The following is a 22,396-nucleotide window of genomic DNA, read 5'->3' on the forward strand; positions in this document are numbered from 1 at the left end:
CACCTGTACGATAATTTACGCAGCGAACTCTCTAGCTTATATAGGTCTTTTCGCATATCAGTGGTATTTTGTAGCGAAAGCTACATTGGGCACGAACCTGCGATTGCGCTATGGTGGTGCTTTGAGGAGGCACAGAGACCGACCTTGAGCCGTTGCCTAGCAACCGCCAGCCGCTGGCGGACGTCGCGCGCTCGCCCCGACATCTGGCATGAACTCGCAATGCGCGCCTCACCACGGAGCCGCCGCCGCCGTTTGGTATGACGTCACTCCGTTTGCCTCGTCGTTCCGCTCGCTTCGCCATGGTCGATATACTATGGTAGCGAAGGCTCCATAGACGCCCATTGGTCCAAAAAATGGCGGCTCATGGGAGCACCCCAGAGCCCCTATTTTGGGGGGCAACCTACGTATGAGTGACGTTGATTGACGTCACGCATACGTATGCTTTTGGAGCGAATTATAAAGTTGTCTTTTTATAGAACCCGCATTTTTTAGCCGGTATCACTTGAAGGTTGTCTTTCAGTGCGCACCAACCTTTGCTCGTCAAATGTGCTCGAGTTCCTGCTAGTTATGGCCTTGTTAATGTGCAATTGAAAACCCAATGAAAGCCACTGGTAAAGAGGGCAGCATAGAAAGGCTGCTACACTTTCAGACGATGGCTAAGCATGCATGACTCGTAGTGGATACCTTGGTGGAAATACTGGTGCTTGTACTTTTGGGTACAACAAGGTATGATGCACAAAGCACAGGCTTAAGTGCACAGTTTGCAATACAGTGCACGGCAAGTATGGTATTCATATTCATGGTTTATTACAGCAACCAAACAAATACAGTGATAAGGTACACCAATAAAAAATGCGCTTCACAGGCAGCTCAAGCAGTAGTTTTTTTTTAAGCTGGCTATTCATCTCAATGGTCACAGTGCGGATAGGAAAAAGGCCTGACGTTCCACGAACGTTGCCAGGTAAGAAATTGAAAAATATAGAAAACAATGCTACGACAGCTTCCATTGAGGCAAACATGACATGACAAAAGTAGGTGCATCAACACATTGACCATGGAGCACACAGGGATTACTCTTCACATTTCATTTTTTCAACTGAAAGGATATAGCAGCTATGTTTACAACTGCCTGACAATATTAAAAAGTTTTAGCATCAACAAACGTGCTCAACGCTAGAGCGTTATACCATACATAGGGCCTGCGCACAACCTCAAGACCTCCTGTCGCTAACCGAAGTAATTTGAAGCAATTCTAATCAAACTAAAACATACATGGAGTGCAGTTTACATTGAAGTGCAAGGACATTCAATACAGCCACTCCTTCCTTGAGTAGGCACAGCATCGAGACGCAGCCATCCTGGCCGCAGATACGCAAACAGTTCGAAGTGCTTGGAAGAAACCCACAGGTTTCGCAGCTGGCACGGCGTCTTCTCCAGGCTGAGGTTGCGGTAGAACTGCACCCACGTTTTGCACGTGGACATGATGCAGCGTCCACGTTACACAACTGCGCCCAAATGAATACCATATACCCCAAACTTCAATACGCCAAGATTCTTTTCACCTAAATACAGCACGTTATAACTATGGCAGAAAATGCTCGCGCCAAGCCTCTGCGCCTCAGAGTGCGGTTACGCTCGCCTGATACCACGCGGCTAGCTATTTTTCTGTGCTCAAAGAGTGGCGAGCGCGATGCAGCGAAATAAGTTTAAAACTACATTGACGGTCATGTATACGTAGAACGGCAATAACTACTGCTGGCCCAATTCAGTTAAGGCACAGTCAATGCGGCGCACATACACATGGTTGAGTTTCGATACTGTCAGTTGCGAGGGGATCCTGAAATTGGCTTCACGGTGCTGCGAAAGCCACTAATGTCATGCTCAGAGCTGTTAGGCAGCGTAGTTGGTTTTAAATTCACCATGCGGCAAGCAGAGGGCACGTGGTTGCTCATGAGAGCCCGGTACCAAGTTCACGTTGGTGACAGTCAGCTGTACGAAACTAGCTATAAATAAGACAAATGATGGGTGTCTCTTGCACACCTTATGACTGCAAGCGCGTGCCCTGCAATTTACTTAAATATCCCGATAACATGAAGCCAAATGCGTATGAAATGGTTATAGCTACGAATAGGCGCTTAAAGCCCGACAAAAGCATATCTAGAGCAGACGACAACGGCAAGAGCTCACCTGCGAAAGTCCAGAGCAAGCGGTGCAGTCTTAGTAAGACACCCACGGTACAACCCACGCTGTCACAATGTGCCACGGAGCAAGGTTTCTTCACATGCCACAACCTCATCTTAAAATGCAGAGCTGAGCGCTTGAAACGATGAGCGCGAAGCCTCGGGGAAAAGGTTTCGCACTGGCCGTACACCGAAGGAAACGCTGCATCGGTGCAGCGGCGTGCAGATCTTGCCAAACGGCGACAGAGAAGCGACGGGCAAGGACGACAAAACTTCTTAAAGGGGCCATTTCGAGACCGGCGAGCTTAATTTGCACGCTTTTGAAGGCGCGCCATAGCAGGCACCTGGAGATAAGAGATCCCTTCGTATGCTCCAGCAGCCACTGTGACCGGGTACCGAAAGAAGGCCTGCAAAGTCGCGCTGCAAACGTACCGCACACTCATCAACAGAGGGCGCAACAAGAGCGTTGCAAAAAATTACAAAATTCGGCGTAATGTTTGCTGAAATAGTTAACCTTTTTTATAAAACGTGGCATTAAAATATTCATTTCTTTTTGTTGTTTTATAGCATTGTTATCTGTGCTTTTAAATTTCATTATATAAGTGTTTCGGTCCCCCAAAGTGGCTGTGCGGCAGTCGCGCTAAACCGTTTTTGGGCCCAGCCTTAACCGCCATTCTACATGCACCTTGGCTTCGCCAGCTGTGTTGCATGCCTCATAACACGGAAGGAGCATTGAAAAGGAGAGCTTGCGTGCGCCGCAACCACAGTTGAGGCGGCCTAGATTTCGCTACATATAAATCCTGGCATAGCCGAGCTAAGCCACTGCCAATATTTGTAAACCACTCCTGTCGCAAATTCTACAAAATTGCTTCAGGTGCCTTTTTCCAGAACCTCTTTTCCTCTGTTTATGCTTCGCTGTGCGTGAGCACAGCTCTCCGAGCCTTTTTTGGCGCTGAGAATTCCATCGGTACTTCGCATCTTTGAGGGGAATAATGCGGTGCACACGGAAAAAAACAGCAACTGGAACGACGGACCCTCAAATGTACAACCAACTAGCCCACATTGCTGCCTTTTTTACTTTCTGCCTGCTGGCCACATTCTTCAGTTTGTGCGCGATGCTGAGTACGTAAGGCATCACAACAGGTTTCGTAGCAATGCTTGTAGCCCATCTGCGCGCTTTTCCTTTCAACATCGGGAACTTCTGGAGAACGGATTCATATAGACGGGAGAAGGGATTCACTGCCTACAGCTTCGAATCCTTAACTTAGGTTTCCCAAGCTCACACTCATTCTATGCATGCACGACCTAATGAGCGCTGACTCCAGACTAAGGGCTGCAATGCTTATCTTGGCAGTTTTCGAGTGAGCTGAATCAAATGGCAGTAATTCCTTCTCTACCATGGGGTGGAATATTAAACATAGGTGAAAATAGGGCCGGATCAGTTGCATGTATAAATAATGCAGAGTGTTCGCAGTAGGGACTTCATGTGTGAACGTCAAACCCTCATCAAGTCTTCTGAAGTGGTCTAAAATATCAGTCTTCAAGTTAATCCCAGCTGCGGCGGCTGAATTTCGATGATGGCGAAATTTTAGATGCCCGTGTACTGTGCGATGTCAGTACACGTTAATGAACCTCCGGTGGTCGAAATTTTCCGAGCCCTTCACTACGGCATCCCTCAAAGCCTGAGTCGATTTGGGACATTAAACCCCGACAAACCAAACCAATCTTCAAGTCCTCACACTGTACATCATTTTTCCTTGCTAAAAGGATTAAAAAGTCATCTACAAACCTGAATAATTTTAAAATTTGCCAGCAATCTAAAGCCGTCTTCAAGGATTGGTCAATGACAAAAAAATGTTGCACAACACAGGTTCCACAAATGAGCCGATACATATACCAAGCCGTCGCAAGTAAACCCTGTTGACGTATGTTATAAAGGCGCTGTTCAGGTCAAATTCCAGCATAGTGATAAAACCGTCTGCCGTCATCTCTGCTTAGTTCTGAAGGAACACTTCGCCATTTTCTTGAATGTATGTTCGAACTCGCGCCAGCAGCTCAGCTTGCGGGATAGTGTAAAAAAGGTCCTCTACAGCTATTCTCCGTTTCATACATCATTATTAATCTACGGTTATCTACGATAAATTATCTACGATTGCAAGATAAAAATCGTGCAGGCATTAAATTGCGTGAACTCAATGTGCACAGAAGCATCCTTCTCTATTGCGCGAACAGCATGCGCCAAATGATTGCACACTTATTGCGTGAACGATGCCCAATCTGATGGACTTCGATTGTTAGGTGCGCTGTTTGCGATAAACTTAACATCTCTGGTATGTCGACAAAGATTATCTGAGTCATGTGGAATTCTGTAATGGAGACAAAGTTTATTTTGAGAAATATCTCTTTTCGACTGAAAGTAACGGCAAGGACATATATGTCAATAACACCATGCAGAAATGTGTTCTCTACTCCGGCTGCATTAGGCCCGAGCCTCGGTTACTACACTTCACTAGCAGAGCAGCCAATTTTACCATACCACAGCAAGAAATAAATGCTGTATTAAAACCCGTGTAAAGCGCGGCGCACGGCCACCCGCAGAACTGGCGGACAACACTACATCCGCCCACCATTGATTAGGTGGCCCGATTTTTACCAGTCCACGCCTGAAGCAGATGCCTTGCGAACACCCCCCGCGCCTGCGTATATTGGTCGTTCGTTGCCAAGGAGATTAATACGAATTATTCGGCCTCCAACTACTTTCAACGCAACAGATGGAGGCATTGGCGCTAGCGTCGCTTGTTCGTGGCCTCTTGGGGATATAGGAATTTTAACTCCCTTGGTTAAATGCCTCTCATAACATGCCCCTCATTTGCCTAGTCATGTCTGCTTATACGCAAAACGCAAGCTTCACAGAAATTCCTAACAAGCAGATGCATCGGGACTAAGGCAGAAGACCAGATTTAAGGGCGGAAGTTACAAAGGATTCCTTACCGCGCCTTACGATGGCATGGTGAGAAACTTCCGTAGTTGCACAAGGGTTGCTTTATTTTGCTGTGTGCTAAAAAAAAATATACCCTACGTTGCCCAATGGGCCCCATACATATTTACTACCTCTCAGAGCACACAACTCTTATATTAGACTCGCGCCTGTATTCGGAATGGAAAAAAAAACTTTAGAATAATCTCAAGAATTTTTAAAAAGGAAATACTTGCTTGAGGATATCAGAGACGGTTAAGGAGAAAGTAAACTCTGATCGTTCACTCAACGTTTATATTTGAAGAAATAGCACCAATACCAGGAAACCGCACTAGGGACTAGAGCAGAAATTTCGCTTCGCCTATAAACACTGGTAGCTGCGCCACTACCGGCCCGCATTCCTTCGACTAGCACTATGAGACTTTGATTGGGGCACGGCGACGACGCGGCGCTTGAGTGACCGTGTTCACTTGCTGCGGGCACTTTCTATGTTCGCGTGCAGCTGGCGCCTCTTGCGTCATTCTCTTCGCGGGCGCGAGAATACGTGCAGATGCCCAGCTGCTGCACCAAGAGCCAGTGATGCTCAGCGGTGGTCAGTTTAGTGATGACTGACGCAGTGCGCGGCTACCTAAAGACGAGGAAGCGGCTGATTTCTTGGACAATCAGGAAATGACGCATGCGATTAGCGTGTCTGTGATTTCTCACAGACTCAGGAGCGGTACGTGCCCCATTGAAGCGCAAAAAGCTTTGGAGTGGTAGGGTTTTCCGTGTTTAGAACAACGAGCCTGTACGCAGGGTTTGAGCAGTTCCGTATTTGAGGGCTCTGGGTTAAGCGGGATTTTAAAGAAAATCTGAGTCATAATAAATACACTATAAGCGTTAACTACGACTGTACGGGGTACCGCCTGGGTAAGCACGGTAATGGAGGTCTGTGTTATTGTAATGAACGCACCAGAACTACGCCAGAGGTAACATCATATTTTTTAAGCACCTGGGATTCATTAGCGCGCACCGACATTGCGAAACGTGTTTTCATAATTTGCCTCAAACGAAATCGGTTAACATTCAACCTGCGACAGTGGAGTCAAAACCCTGGCGCGAAAGCCACTGAAAGACCGTGGCCACTGAAAGACACACTGAAAGAAAAAAGTGTCAGAGGGAGCTGAGAAAATGCAATACGTAGATACGAAGATAACCTGAAGCGCAGTTGTACCGCAGTTTCGTTTGAAGATAGCCTTGAATGTCAGTTTTTATATCAGACACCCCGTGGTTATTCAGTCTAAGCCAAAAAAAATGGGTTTGGCAAAAACAGCGCTTTTGCGCAGTTTTATTAAAGCCTCGAACACGAGCTGCGCTTTCTCTACAGAAAAAGCACGCGCAAAGAAAGAATTTTTCGACTAGCACGAAAGCTACCCGTCCTTCCCGATAAAATGCGTAGAGTCGCTAAGACAATGCGTTGTTCAATGTCATCAGCAGCGCCTTCCTGCCAGGTTCTCTGCTGTTCACATTTCTTGAAGTGGGCAAGGTAGAGCCACATGACGTTAGTCGTGAAGCGCAGTCAATTTTGTTTGGGCAGGGTGATGCATCGTCATGAATACAAGTGATATGCCATGTGCGCCTGCGCCACCACCACATCCGTATAGATAAGACATGCAGATATGAAAGGTAATTTTTTGTTCCGGCCAGCATGCTGCCGACTACCTTCTATACGATCTGATACACAAGCTATCAATAGTACTACCATGCAAGGTTAAGACATGGATCGCAGTAGGTTCGTTTAGAGATGTTATTAGGAAACTACAGATATGACCCGACAACATAAAGTCGTCAGCATTCCGACCGATGTTGTTCTGAACCTACGGATATACACGCAGGAACAGGTGAAAACCGCGTCCCTTTCCGAAGCAATGCAGATGTACAAGAATCCATCCTGGTGCCCACCACAAATGCAGTAATACTGTCTAATACAGGAAGTCGCGTTGCCGTCTGCCTTGAAAAAGATGTCTCGTATGTTCTATATGCAGTTAGGCACGAGCTCGAGACTGGAGCAAAATAATATTATCCTGAATTGCTAGAAGCAGCAGCCAGGATGGAGTGAAATCGATATGTAGGAGTAAATATGCCTTCGGACAAATTTTTTATCTTGATAGAAAATTAATAAACTGCTACATCATTATAAAGTGAACACTACCGACATTGCTGCGTCAGAATACTGATGGTGAGACGAAAAGGTTTTGCAGTAAAAGTGTTTATTCACGAGATAGGTATCTAGGTCGAAAACTGATTTATCGTCGACGGGAAATATAGATTCGCCGAAGGCGCTCCATTTGCTTCAAGTACAACATCTGTATAGGGAATTCGATTAGGGTGAGAGGATAGCGGTGATCTGATTTCTAATGGGTGGGATCTCGCTTATATCCAGTCGTGCATCGATGGTGTGTTGCTGGGCGAGTTGGTTGGGATTCATGTTGAGAAAAAACAGCGCTTGCAGACAAAGGACCAGAACAAGAAGTACACGCAACTGCGCTGACTAACAACTTTTATTTCGGAAGGGGGCCGATCCGCGCCTTTTATACAAACTAGAGGGAATGATGCGCACGCGCACAGATCAGCAAAGTGGGAGCATGGAAAGAGCCAATACATAGACCAACTATTCTTATCGTCACTGATAACCAACAACGCAGCCAAAACAAGCGAGAAAAGAAAAAAGAGATAGAAACAACGGGGGAAACAAAGGCAGCGAGCGTAAAGAAACAATTCCAAAAAGTTCTAAAAAGATCCCGAAGAAGCCAACAACCAACACGGCTAAACGAATGACGATGAAAGGTGACAAAGATGAACAGACAAGCATAAAAAGTGCAGGAAAAGCCTGCGGAAGATGTAAAAAAGCGGCACAGCTAAAAGATGACGGAATTAAAAGCGTTAAAACAGATACAAGCAAAAACCTGAGAAGCCGATGAGAATAAAAACAAGCAGGAAAGGTGGTCACTAAAACATGAAATTGAACAGACAACAGATCCCTAAAAACAAGCAATGAATCGTAAAAAACGTGTGGGCGATAAAACCTAAGGTGAAATAACAGAGAAGTTTTCACAGAAAAGTTTAAGATGGAAAACATCGCAAAAAGTGGGCGCCAACAAAACAGCACGGAATGAAACCAAAAGAATGCACTGAATCAAATCGAAGCAGAGAGGAATGAACACTATTTGTCTAACAGCGCAACTGATGGTGTGCTAACACACTCATCTTTTAGCTTGCTAATAGTGGCTGCTTCAATGATTTCTCGGGTCAGTTGATTTAAGTTTTTTGCCAGAATATCAGTTTCCTTGAAAGTGGGGGAGATGCGTCGGCAAGGACTGCATGTTTTAGTGACCACCTTTCCTGCTTGTTTTTATTCTCATCGGCTTCTCAGGTTTTTGCTTGTATCTGTTTTAACGCTTTTATTCCGTCATCTTTTAGCTGTGCCGCTTTTTTACATCTTCCGCAGGCTTTTCCTGCACTTTTTATGCTTGTCTGTTCATCTTTGTCACCTTTCATCGTCATTCGTTTAGCCGTGTTGGTTGTTGGCTTCTTCGGGATCTTTTTAGAACTTTTTGGAATTGTTTCTTTACGCTCGCTGCCTTTGTTTCCCCCGTTGTTTCTATCTCTTTTTTCTTTTCTCGCTTGTTTTGGCTGCGTTGTTGGTTATCAGTGACGATAAGAATAGTTGGTCTATGTATTGGCTCTTTCCATGCTCCCACTTTGCTGATCTGTGCGCGTGCGCATCATTCCCTCTAGTTTGTATAAAAGGCGCGGATCGGCCCCCTTCCGAAATAAAAGTTGTTAGTCAGCGCAGTTGCGTGTACTTCTTGTTCTGGTCCTTTGTCTGCAAGCGCTGTTTTTTCTCAAGGTGCATCGATGACCGCAAGCAGGCATAAATTCCCTAGTGTCGGTTCCAAGTGCAAAATTCAAGGGGGTGCTTTGTTGAACTAAAGTGCGATGAGGCGAAAGCCTGAAGTGTAGTGGTGTCGCTTGTGTCACTGCTGTGTGGTTAAGATGTCGAGCTCCGCCACTAAGAGTGGAACGCGACAGCGTCTTGCAACGCTGCCAGGGAGTCCTCAGAACGCCATCGCCCGTTAGGCTGTAAGACCTTTCTCGTCGGTAAATTGGTTTTTGAGGAAAGAAAATGTATCTGTCTCGCATATCTTGGTGGACACCTCAACCTCGCCGTAAGGCAAGGGAGGAAGATTTGTGAGAACGAAAAGACAGTTGTTACTGTACTCGCCTTTGTTCATTCCAAACCACCGAGGTGGTATGGCGGAGTGGTTAGCGTGCTCGTCTCGCACTCCAGAGACCCTGGTTCGATTCCCCAACTCAACCAATTTCCTGCTCTGTTTTATTTATTTGTTACTTGGAGCATCACTATACTACCGTATTTTCTGGTGTATAAGACGCACCCGCCATATATGCAAGCTGTCATTGAAAAAGTTCGTATATAAGACGCACCAGTGTATAAGACGCACCCCAGTTTACCCAGTTAGGCTAGTGAGGCTTAATAAACCCGCTTTCGCGGCCATCGCGATATGCACTGTACCTGTGAGAAATTCTTAAGCAACGCTAAGTGATTGAAAAAGGCAACACTCACGCCATGCCCGCCTACGTTTTAGCAAAAAAGAAAGAAACAACGAATGAGCTCCCCATGAGTACATCTTGTCTTGGCTTGTCTTGACAATGGCGAGAAGCGCGATTGTCACCATCTTTTGGCATTTCTCATTACTTTTGCTTGGGGCCTCCGAAACGGCCTCACGTTTGTGCTCCCGAAGACGTCATCTCTGCCGTTTCATGATAATGTTCATCTAAAAAAGTTGCGCACGGCGGTTCCGGTATTGAAGCATTAACCGTGTTACAACCGCGTTACTGGTAGTGATATTTTTTGGGGAAAAAAGCTTCAGCATGAACCCGAGTAATCTTTGAACTCGAAAAAAAAACCGAAAAATTCGCATATAAGACGCACCCTGCTATAGGACGCACCAGCAAGATTTTTGAAAAAAAGCCGCGTCTTATATACCGGAAAATACGGTATCCCTTTGATTGGTTCCATGGTTACTAGCCAAAGTAGGATTAACCCCGATTGAAGTTCGCGCACGGTGACGTCACGACCTTTCTAAATATACCTTCGAAGAAATTTTTCGTGTTGATAAAAAATTAATAAACTCCTCTATCATTGTAAAGTGCATGCTACCGACACTGCTGCGACATGAGTGAAAACAGCGCGAAAGAAGCCCGAAGGTGAAACGAAGAAGGGACAGGAAAGAGCGCTGAACTGACCACTGGAATTTTATTGAGCGAAACTCGTACAATATATAGGAAGGCGGTAGCAAAGATAATCAGATGCAGTCAACTTCACATGGTGTAAAGAGCCATAAAAGCGGTAAAAACATAACAGGGTGAAAAGCTAAAAGTCAACTGAATCTCAAAGCGATGATAACAAAATGAGAATAAAAGTACACTTGATGACTATGAACAGTAGAGGTAACAAGGTGTAAAGAGCCATGAAAACGGATAAAACATCAATAGCAGGTAACAAGGATAAAACCGATAAAAACTGACGAAATGAAATTAGGGAAGGAATAAAAACTATTCTATTCTATTCCACACTATTCCAAACTGTTCTATTCTATTCCACACAAAGATCTGTTCTCAGCGGTTCAGTCTTGCATTGAAAAGAAAGGTGTTTTGTTTCAAAAATCAGCGGGTATTTCAATGGAGAGTTTTCTGTCATTGTTAGAATTCTACCTTAGTTATACTGTGGGCGAGTTTGATAATCGGGTGTACATACAGAAGAAAGGAATTTGCATAGGATCCTGCGTTGCGCCAGTGTTAAGTAATATTTTTCTCGCAGCAGTTCAATTTCAATTTCAATTCAATTTTTTATTATCATTTCTTCAGCACAGTACATAACATCACTGTCTGGATCCTTAGCCAAAGGCTAGTTATGGATCCATGCAATAAAAGCAAAGATATTAGTGAGGACAAATGCTCTCTATATGCATGCCAAAATAATACACATAAGAATGGTGGAAAAATGCAAAGCGTACAAGCAAGAGCGTTCAAATTACAGAAATACAAGAGGGCTCACTACAAAAAAAATAGAAGAGTGTGCAAAAAAACATGAAGGCAGGAACAGCATTCTTTATACAAAATAAACGTAGTTGCCTTAGAAGTGATTATTCAATGACATATAAATGGCAAACCCAACATAGACACTACAGAGAATAATAAGAAACAATCACAAAGCGATTTGCATTGTAAATCAGGTAATTATTTGTGACAGAAAAAAGGTCTTCAGTGAAATATAAGGATTAGACGTTGCAAAGACTGCACAGGGGATTTTATTCCAAGTTTTTACCCCTTGATACTCGAAGCGGCGCTGGCCATAGTCATTGCGAGATGTAGGGACCAGAAATCTTCCCTGTGCTGCTGAACGGCTGTTAGTTGGGGCTCTATGGAATGTGTTCAAAGGAAAGGGGGAGGTGCCGGAGAGGACTCTTAGTACGAGTAGTGCAACGCGAAAATCTCGAAGCTGCAATGCCGGCATTATTTGGAGTCTAAAAAACAAAGGGCGAGAAGGCGTATACGGTGTTGTGCAAGTCATTATTCTCAGTGCCCGCTTCTGCAGGCGTAAAACAGGTTCAATGTAAGTGATGTAAGTGAACCCCCATGATTCTATACAGTAAGTTAATTGGGATTGGAAAAAGCTAAAGTATATTGTTTTTAGTGTGTGTATTTCGAAATGTCGCCGAGCTTTGGCCAGAACGAAACATGCATAAGATAGTTTGCTGCGCAATTTTTCGATATGCGGTTTCCAGTTTAATGCATCGTCTAAGGTTACACCCAAGTACTGAATAGTTTTAACTTCTTCAATTTCTTTATCTCCTATCGATATTGCGGAGCAGGTATTCTGGTATTTTTTATAAGGGGATGCAAATATAACATATTTAGTCTTGCCTATGTTCAAAGTGAGTCTATTTGTTAAAAACCATTTATTGACTCTCTGAAGTTCTGAGTTTAAAATATGCTTGGCTGTTTCAACGGAGTTAGCAGTCACCAACAATGAGGTATCGTCGGCGTACATAATGGCACGGGTATTTATTAGGCAATCGGGTAAGTTGTTTATGTAGAGTGTAAAAAGTATAGGCCCCAGTACTGAGCCCTGCGGAACACCTACGGAAATAGAACGCGAACTTGACGCGTGTTCGTCAATAATAACACACTGCCGTCGCCCAGTTAAATAGCTTCTAAAGAAATCGAGTGATACACCTCTGAACCCATATCGTTCTAGTTTCTTGCATAAAATATCGAGATCCACAGTGTCGAATGCCTTCTTAATATCCAGGAATACACCAACAGAAATATTGTTATTATTGAGTGCTTCATTGATTGAGTCAGTTATAGAAAGCACAGCCGTGGTGGTCGATCTAAATTTCTGAAAACCATGTTGGGACGTTGACAGAATTGCATTTTTAGTCAGGAATTGCGTAATTCTTTTAGCCAATAGTTTTTCGAAGAGAGTGTTGATACAGCTAAGGATTGAGATCGGCCTATAGTTTCCGAGTTCATTAGGATTCCCACTTTTGTAGATAGGGACTACCTTGGCGAGCTTCAAAATATCAGGATAGATGCCGGACAGAAACGCTTTATTAAATAAAGAGGCTAAGGTGGCAGCTAGGACGCCACTGTTGTTTTTAATTATGGAAACCGGAATACCATCGAGACCCGTGGCCTTAGTGGCATCCATTGAATTAAGTGCACTCATTACTTCGTCACTGCTTATCTCTATAAAACCGAAGGTCTTTTCAAGATACTCAGGCAGAGAAGGTTCGTCTGTGAGACCCATACTTAAACGTAAATCAGCACCCACTGAGCAGAAATGATCGTTAAACTGATCTGATAGCAGGTGTTTATCTGCGGAAAGGGCCAGGTCAGGAAGTATTCGGTTTGATGAAGTAGGCTGAATTATCGAGTTCACTGTAGCCCAGAGTTTCTTAGAATTGCCGGCGCATGCGTTTATTTGGTTACTAAAATATAGCTTCTTCTGTACACGCATGGTAGCAACAGCTTTATTTCTATGAATCTTATACTGAGCACTATAATATGCGTTCCCTCTGTTTTGTTTCATTTTGGTGTGCCAGTGATCGCGCGTTTTTATCATGTTTAGCACAGCTGCTGTCATCCAAGGGCACACTGGATGTGTATAGTACGTTTTTTTCTGCGTAAAACTACAATCATTTATCACAGCTTTAATTCTATCGACAAGGCTGCAGCAGTGTTCATTGGCATTCATATCGGCGAGGTCTGCAAAGCTCATTTCAGAGAGCCTGAGTGCGCATTTTTGATAGTCAATTTTCTTCCTATGTTCGCACGTGCTGTCAGAAGTTCTACGGCTATCTCTATCGTCTACGCGGTATAAGAAGGCAATCGCGAAGTGATCTGCCACTGCTGTATCATATGCCCCAGCCAAATAACTAGGTGGCACGAAATTGCATAGAACATGGTCGAGGCATGGTCCGGTTGACAGAAATCCGGACGATAGGTTTGACAAGAGCAAAGTCTTGAAGGTTTTGGGGTATGTTGACCATTTTTTAGTTGTGTTAAGCAAGCAAGACACACCAACTTACAGAGCCACTACAAATGAAATTCTGGATGCGTTTAAAGAACTCAGCCGTGGTTTGGAATACACTTGTGAATTGCCACAGAACAACGAGTTACAGTTTTTGGACTTGGAACTCTCCTTGGAACGAGACAGATTCTGTTGGATGTACAAACCTTGAAATCAAAAAGAGCTGTTGTCCTAGGAGTCGGCTCACTTAAAAACAGTGAAACGAGCCATAGCCACATCAGGATTAGGATCTGCGCTCGTGAAATCATGTGAGCATTGCATGCAAGAAAGCTTCCAACTGCAGACCGCACGGTTCCTACAGGCAGGTTTTCCTCATACAGTGGTATCGGCAGTGACTGAAGCTTTGCTTCAGAACGTTAAAGGCAGGAAGAAAAATGCTACTCAGGAAAGCAACGAGACGGTGAGACCAGCCGTTGTCCCGTATTCCCACCGTGTAGCACATAATTTGAAAAAAGTCGCCAATAAATATAAGATTCCCGTAGTGTTTTCTGCCCCTTGGAAGCTAGCTACATTGTGTCATAGAATTAACAATGAAAAACCAAGAGAGCAAACCTGTGGCGTAAAGCATGCCAACATGTTCGTCAGGTGTAGGGAAGGGGTGATCTACCAGATTCCGCTTACATGCGACAAAGTTTATATTGGACAAACCGGAAGGTGATTGAACAAATGTTTAAGGGAACACGAGCACTCACTTGAAAAAGGCACTGGCTCTAATCTTCCGCTTCATTGCAAGGAATGCAAATGCATGCCTCGTTTACGTGAAACTGTTGTTCTAGATAGAAGCAGAGATAGCGTAGCCCTGGAGTTAAAGGAAGCCTTCTTTATAAAAAGAAAGGGATTGAATGGGTCAGTGACGCGTCAAAATCATTGTACGGGAGTGAACTTGCCTTTTTAGAACTACATTGCTAAATTTTTATTTCTGACTATACGTTTTTCAATCATTGAGTATTTTCTGTTTCATCGTTTTATTGTTAAGGTCTGTGCACTTTTTTAGCCCCCCGTTGCCACATTCAGTCAGTTTTTATTCCTTCCACAATTTCATTTCGTCAGTTTTTATCGGTTTTATCCTTGTTACCTGCTATTGATGTTTTATCCGTTTTTATGGCTTGTTACTTTTGCTATTCATAGTCATCAAGGGTACTTTTTTTCTCATTTTGTTATCATCGCTTTAAGATTCAGATGACCTTTAGCTTTTCACCCCGTTATGTTTTTATCGCTTTTATGGCTGTTTCCACCATGTGACGTAGACTGCATCTGATTATTTTTGCTACTGCCTGCCTATATACTGTACGAGTTTCGATCAATAAAATTTCAGTTGTCACTTCAGCGCGCTTTCCTGTCGCTTCTTCGTTTCGCCTTCGGGCTTCTTTCGGGCTGTTTTCACTCATGTCACAATGGAGCAACTAGCCCAGCAAAAAGTTCTGCTTGACACTGTTGCGCCAGAATACTGATGGTGAGAGGAAAAGTTTTTACGGTAAAAGTGTTTATTCACGAGAGAGGTATCTAGGTCGAAAACTGATTTATCGTCGACGAGAAATATAGATTTGCTGAAGGCGCTCCATTTGCTTTAAGTGCAACATGTGCCGAGGGACTTCGATTAGGGTGCGAGGATAGCGTCGACCTGATTTATAATGAGTGCGATCTCGCTTACATCCAGTCGTGCATCGATGACTGCAAGCAGGCATAAATTCTTTAGTGTCGGTTCCAAGTGCAACACGTGAAGATCGGTCCGCGTCGCTTCCTCCTCGACAACCTTCCCTTCCTGCATGTTCGCTACTGGGCCATAGCCGGCGAAGAGAAACACTATTTCGCCAGTAATTCAGCAGCCTTGAAATCCCCTGGCAGACGGTCCTGAGCCCTACGGCTTCACCTGAGTCAAGCACGATGTCTCAGAGTCATACTTGTGCATGTCTGCACAGAAAGTGTCCATAAGTGCGTTGTACCCTCCAAAGATATAACAGCTCACCTCTGTAGACAAAGGCTGAATGCCTGTACCGAGTCACGGGGGGAACGCCCTGTACGTGTGGGCGCACCCAGGTCGAGGTGGTTGTTTCCAGGTAGTATAAAGAGTTGACATTTGCAAAGCGACCAGCGAGAAAAGTGGAAGCTAAGCAACCTCCCCACACGTACATGCGGGTCCCGATTGCAGAGGCCGTGTGGAAGGATCGCAGAGCAAGGACCTCTCCATTGATGGCGACGCGATGCCACTCCATGGTATCAAGGTCGAGCGCTCTGACATCTTGGGAAGCATGTGGGTCACCAAAGACATACATGCGCTGACCGATTATGCAAGCTGAGGCGCCGTAATGCGGTGTCGCTGCCTCACCATTCACTTGAGGCCAGCACCATGTCATGGTGTTGGTGTCGAAACGATAAAGGACGATTTCCCACTGCCAGCCGTTCCGTAAGCCCCAAAGGTACGCGCAGTGAGCGTAGATGAGAACGGTGCGACGGAAAATGTTATACGGCTGGCCATGTAGTTGTGAATATGTTTGCACAATATCCCACCTCGACGTTGCAGGGTCAAAGAGGGACACGTCGACGACGTTCCTTAAGGGGTGAGGCCTGTCCACTTCAAAGGAGCCGAACGAGTAGACCTTGCCATTGATGAAAACGGCACCGTGGTTGACTTGCTCTGGAACACCACTCAATCGCACCGTCCACATCTTGACGGGGAAGGTAGTGCTCTGAGAAACGCGGCGCCATCGTTCCAGCGATGCTGCCGGCCTCACGTGGCCTATTCCTGACGCTGCGATACGGTGACCGGTTTCGGCAACGCGTGCGGCAGGGATGACTTCAAGGGCGACTATGTTTGTAATGTATTGGAATATTTTTGTCATTTGATGATGCACAAGTGGATGAACGTTCCAGGAAGAAATTATGAAGTTGCTGTCGCCGAAAAAAACGTCCTAAAACGGTCTGATCATTTATGGGAGCTGAGGAAGGCGCTTCAGTGATTTTACGAGCCTCTTTCTGAGCCAACTGTCTTGACGCTGCGAGCCACGTGGTCCATGCTTCCCAGTTTACTCTTTATAAGACACTTTTAGCTAGCCGGTTTTGAGGTATGCTACACGGCTGAGCGGACGCTGAATTGCGCATGCGCAGTACTCAGCCGCCAGCGTAGCGGCGCCTCCGTTCTGCAGGCGTGCCGGTTTAGTGCAGCATCGTATCGTATGAGAATGCTTCTAGTTTTCCGGTTAGTTCAAGATGTCTGCCTTTGGCTCGACGGTCGCGTCTGAAAGCGCTTCCCAGTTTCACTGCTTTAAGGGCTCATTTTCTACACTACACTCGTTTAAAGCGCTTCAAAATTGACCAAGATCGCTGTTTCTACTGCGGCGTAGTCAGGGTGAATCCTTTCGAGCGACTGTGAGCGCATGTGTAAGCGGGTGTCTGAAAATGCGGCAGTCGGAACCAAACGCGATTGGACGTTGCGAGCTGCGAAAAACCGCGTGGACCTCCGTACGGGCTACACCAGCAAAATGCAGAGCAAATTTGGGAAAGTCGCCGCCTTCACGCATGTCTCAATTTATTTTGCGAATGAGCAGACGTTTGTGCCATCATATCCAGAAGTGTTCACCCCGACAAACTGCAAGTGTTTCCAAATGAAGTGATCGTCTATTTATCTCCAGTTTAGTAGCGCCAACGGGAACATGCACTGATGCAGTCTGAATTCTTGTTGTGCGCAGCGTAGGAGAAAAGGAAAAACACAAATATAGTGGTTGACAGCGGCGCCTCGCACAAACAGTGTGGCATTGCTTGGTATGGATCAAACTACCAATGCAAGTCGCGTTTTCTTTCACTAAGCTGCCCGATCAGGTGCCCTCATTTAAATACGCTTGTTCACTTAACACTTGTTAAGTTCCAGGCAAACAAAAACAAAGAGATATGAACTGATCATCATCATCACCCTGTCTACTCCCAACGGAGAGCAAAGGCCTCCCCCATGTCTCTCCAATTAACCCTGTCCTTTGCCAGCTGCGGCCACCGTATCCCCGCAAACCTCTTTATCTCATCCGCCCACCTAACTTTCTGCCGCCCCCTGGTACGTTTGCCTTCTCTTGAAAAAAGAGGCTTCGGGTGTCCACCGCGAGCGACGTGCTCCGCATGGGCTCCGCAAATTTTGTCCAGCCAGGCCCGATCATCTCAACGGACCTCCAAAATTTTTGTTGGAGCTTGAAGAGGATCAGAAGCGGACCACTTGGACACCAAATTCGAAGAGGTGGGCCCATTCTTGGGTTTTCTGCCGGACTTAGAATTTGCCGAGCGGCGGGGTGTGAGCTAAGCCTCGTTGGCCTTGCACGACTACGGGCGTTCGAGGACTCTCCGGCCTCGTCACGAGCGACGACGACGATGGCAATGGTCCCCTACCCCGACAACCAACCCAACATCGAGAAGGCACTAGAAAATTCGTCAAAAGATTTCATGGAAACCCAGGAGATGGAAGAAGACTGCCACGTCAGCACTCGGCCAACGGTCGAGCCGAGAAGCGAGGCGGTTTTCGCGCCTCAAGAGGCCGCCATGCTGGGCCCGCAGGGAACGAAGGGCGGAATCGAGCAGGACGACGACCAAAACTGGGAATTAGCCACGTCGAAACGCAAGAAGAAACCCCGCAAGGAACGGAAAAACCCCGGAGACTTCCCGCCTTCCGCCCAGGTGGATTTTGGCGCGAAAACGCCGGGGAGCGCCTCGACGGCAGCTAGCGCGCCAGCTGCGCCGAAGCAAGACAAGAAGGAAGCGGCGCGTCGGCCGGGCCCGAGATTGCCGCCGCTCCCGAAAGACGATTTCAAGATAATCCCTGAGGCCGAGGGGCCTCGTGGTACGATCGCTACAAACTCACCAAGTCGCCCGAGCCGTAGTCGCGGCGACCAGTGCAAAGTGCAAAAGTGAAGACTTAATCATAAGACTACGAAACGATTCGAACATCATCATAGTCAGCACGGACAAGGAAGATGCAGCCCAGAACGTGAGACGCATTAACCATCTAGCGTTCGGTGACAAAGTTTACGAAGTCAACGCCTACGTGGCAGCCCCCGAAGGCACTCAGCGAGGCGTGATCCACGGCATAGAACCGGGGACATCATCCGCCGAGCTCAAAGCCAACTTAAGGGTGCGGACCCAGGGAGTCAAGATCCACAGCGCCCGAATGCTTGGAAAGTCAAGCTCAGCCGTCATCACGTTCGACGGACCCACCACCCCAAGACAAGTACTATACTACGGAGGGGAGATGTGGTGCTACCCATACCGCCCAACGCGGCAGATTTGCTATATCTGCTGCCAACAAGGACATAGATCGGACGTCTGCCCCAACCCGGAGAGCAAGGCCTGCAGGCTCTGCGGGACGCAGAACCCAATGGAAGGACATTCGTGCACAACCAAGTGCCTGGTCTGCGGAGGTGATCACGCAGCCGGCACGAGAGAGTGCAAGCACCGGCTCAAGACGGCCGAAGAGCTGCGAGGAGGACCCCCACGAGGAGGGCCCTCACAGCGACAAAGCCGGAGCCGGAACCGAAAGGGAGGACGTGGACCAAGGTGGTTCAGCTCGGAGCGGAACGGGAGCCAGGGCCGGGACGAGGCGAGCCAGTCCAGGAGCCAGTCGCGGAGCCAGGGCCGGGGGCAGAGCTGGACCAGAGACGAGTCCTACCCACCCCTGGTAAAGCAAAGCGGAGGCCCGGGACAACAAAAACAACAACAGAAGAGTGGAGTGAAGGTGAGCTGGGGAGCAGGCCCTCCCAAATCACTCTTTCCGCACTCGGGTCAGCAAAATCAGACAAATAATGACAAGAAACTAGCTGAGGAGAACAGGGCACTAAAAAAAGAGCTCGAACTTTGTCGCGAGGAAACGCGGCAACTTAAAAAAAGAATAGATGATCTCCTAAGGGAGATGCAGCTCCAGAGGCAAGGCTCGCCTCCGCGGATAATGAGTCCGCCTCCGCGAACGCCGGGCCTGCCCTTGGAGCAGCATACACAACAACCACAGAGCTTAGAAAGCAAATTAAAGAGCTTTATGAGTATGATGCAAAATCAAATGACGCAACTGCAAACGCAGATGCAAAACCAAATGACACGCATACAGCAGAAAGTAGCGCTGCAAGATCAGAACTTCCGAACATACGCCAAAAGCCAAAAGACACAAAAAACCACAAATGACGCCAGAGACAGGCTTTTTAATGAAAGAAGATTCGGAGCAGAAAACCAAAGTGGAAAAAGTAGTGACGCAATATGGCAGGACAGAACCAACTAGACATATGGCAGTGGAACTGCAGGGGATACCGGCGTAAGCAGGGACTCCTCCAGCAGTTCATTAACACTAGACACGCAACACCAGACATCATCATGTTACAGGAGACTAACATAACACCCACCCTGAGGGGCTATACTTGCCAGGAAAGCGGACGCACCGCCACCCTCATCAGCAACAAGCTGGTCACCATAGCACACAAGGAGATTGAGGGCACACAGACAGAACATGTAATAACATAGATTATACCTAAAAAGAAACACAAGGCCAAAAGCACTTTCATAGTTAACCTTTACAGCCCCCCCAGACAAAGGGATGGCGATTTTAGCAAGCTTTTTTCGGAGGCGAATAAGCTAGCCAAGACGAACACCTTAATAATCGCGGGTGACTTTAACGCAAGGAGCTCGATCTGGGGATACCAAATAACTGAGAAAAAGGGGCAGCAGATATGCGTAGCGGCGGAAAACATAGACTGCGACCTCCTAACGGATGAAAACCAACCAACTAGGCGAGGTAACAGTGTGAGTCCAGATACTTGCCCTGACCTCACCTTTATTAAGGGAGAAAAACAGGCCGAGTGGGAAAATCTGCTGGAAGACCTTGGCAGTGACCACTACATTCTAAGAACGGCAATCGAAGCAGACAACGTAAAGAAGAAGATCGGAACGGCCCACCTTACCAACTGGGACGCCTTCCGCAAGCACAGCGAACGGCTAAAAGGGGAAATCACTTCCATAGAGGAGTGGAGCCAACAGCTGAAACAAATACAAGAACTCTGTACAAAGGAAATAGATAGAACAGAACAAGCACTGGAGGTGGACAGGCGGCTACTCGGGCTATGGGAGGCAAGACGCGGGCTCACCAAACGCTGGAAAAAACAAAAGCTAAACAGAAAACTCAAAAAGAAGATTGCGGAAATTACGATGAAGGCAGAGGAGTATGCGACGCAACTGGCCAGGCAGGGATGGCAGCAGTTCAGCAGCTCACTGAACGGCACGCTCAGCACGGCCAAGACGTGGCGCATACATAAGGCCCTCATGGACCCAACCAAGACAAAAGCATAAAGTGGCAAGGCAATTCAGAAATTGGCCTACCAGTACGAAGGATCGGACGAAGAACTGCTAGAAGCAGTCCGCATCAAATGCTACGGCAAGGACAACCCCCAGGGCTACAACGGGGAGTACCAAGGAGCAGAAAATCCCGCAATGGACAGGCCGATCACAAGAAAGGAAGTCCAGGCGGCGATAAGCGCGACAACAAGAAATACAGCAGCCAGCGCAGACAAAATCAAGAACGCCTTGATCCGCAACCTCAGCGACGAGGCGATCGACCAGCTCACGGCGCACCTCAATATGCTGTGGGCAGAGGGAGTGGTGCCGAAGGAGTGGAAGCACGCTGTCGTGGTTATGATACCCAAACCCGGCAAGAAGCTTCAGATTGAGAACCTGAGACCCATTTCCCTCACGTCGTGCCGTGGCAAATTGTACGAAAGAATCGTCACCAGGCGAATTCAACAATACCTGGAGGACGAAGAACAGTACCCGCACAGCATGTTCGGCTTCCGGGCGAACCTGTCGACGCAAGACGTCCTGCTGCAGATCAAGGAAGAGATCATAGACACGGCACCTAGAACTGGCGAAAACATTATCATGGCCCTGGACATCAAAGGGGCCTTCGACAATGTTAGCCACGAGGCCATTATGGAAGGCCTAAACAATGCCAACTGCGGAAGAAGAACCCACGACTACGTAAGATCCTTCCTGTCAGAACGCACTGCGACAGTGGGATTGGGACACCTGCGAAGCACACCTTTACCACCCCACGTAAGGGCACGCCGCAAGGATCCGTAATCTCACCAGTGCTTTTGAACCTTGCAATGATCGGACTGGCCAGAAGACTCAGCAAGATCGATGGCATCCAGCACGCTATGTACGCCGACGACATTACGGTCTGGGTGAATCGAGGCTCGCTAGGACAAAAGCTAGAGAGACTGCAAGAAGCAGCAACGTGTGTAGAAGAGTGCGTGAGGGAAAGGGGCCTAGCCTGCTCCACGGAAAAGTCGGAACTTCTTAGGGTAGGGTCCAACCCTACCAAGGAGGAACTGACAGTAAAGTTAGAAGGCCAAAATATACCAGAAAGGGATATAATACGCATCCTGGGCATGTGGATCCAAGGAAGCAGGAGATGTACCTACACAATTAGCCTACTCAAGATGTCAACAGAACAAATAAGCCGCATGATAAAGAGGGTATCACAGAACAGAAGCGGGATGAAAGAAAGCGACACGATCAAGCTCGTCAGAAGCCTGATAGTCAGCAGAGTCACGTACTCGTTGCCATACC

This window comes from Amblyomma mixtum, chromosome 10 (assembly GCF_055824585.1).
Source record: "Amblyomma mixtum isolate Tamu chromosome 10, ASM5582458v1, whole genome shotgun sequence".
Lineage (NCBI taxonomy): Eukaryota > Metazoa > Arthropoda > Arachnida > Ixodida > Ixodidae > Amblyomma > Amblyomma mixtum.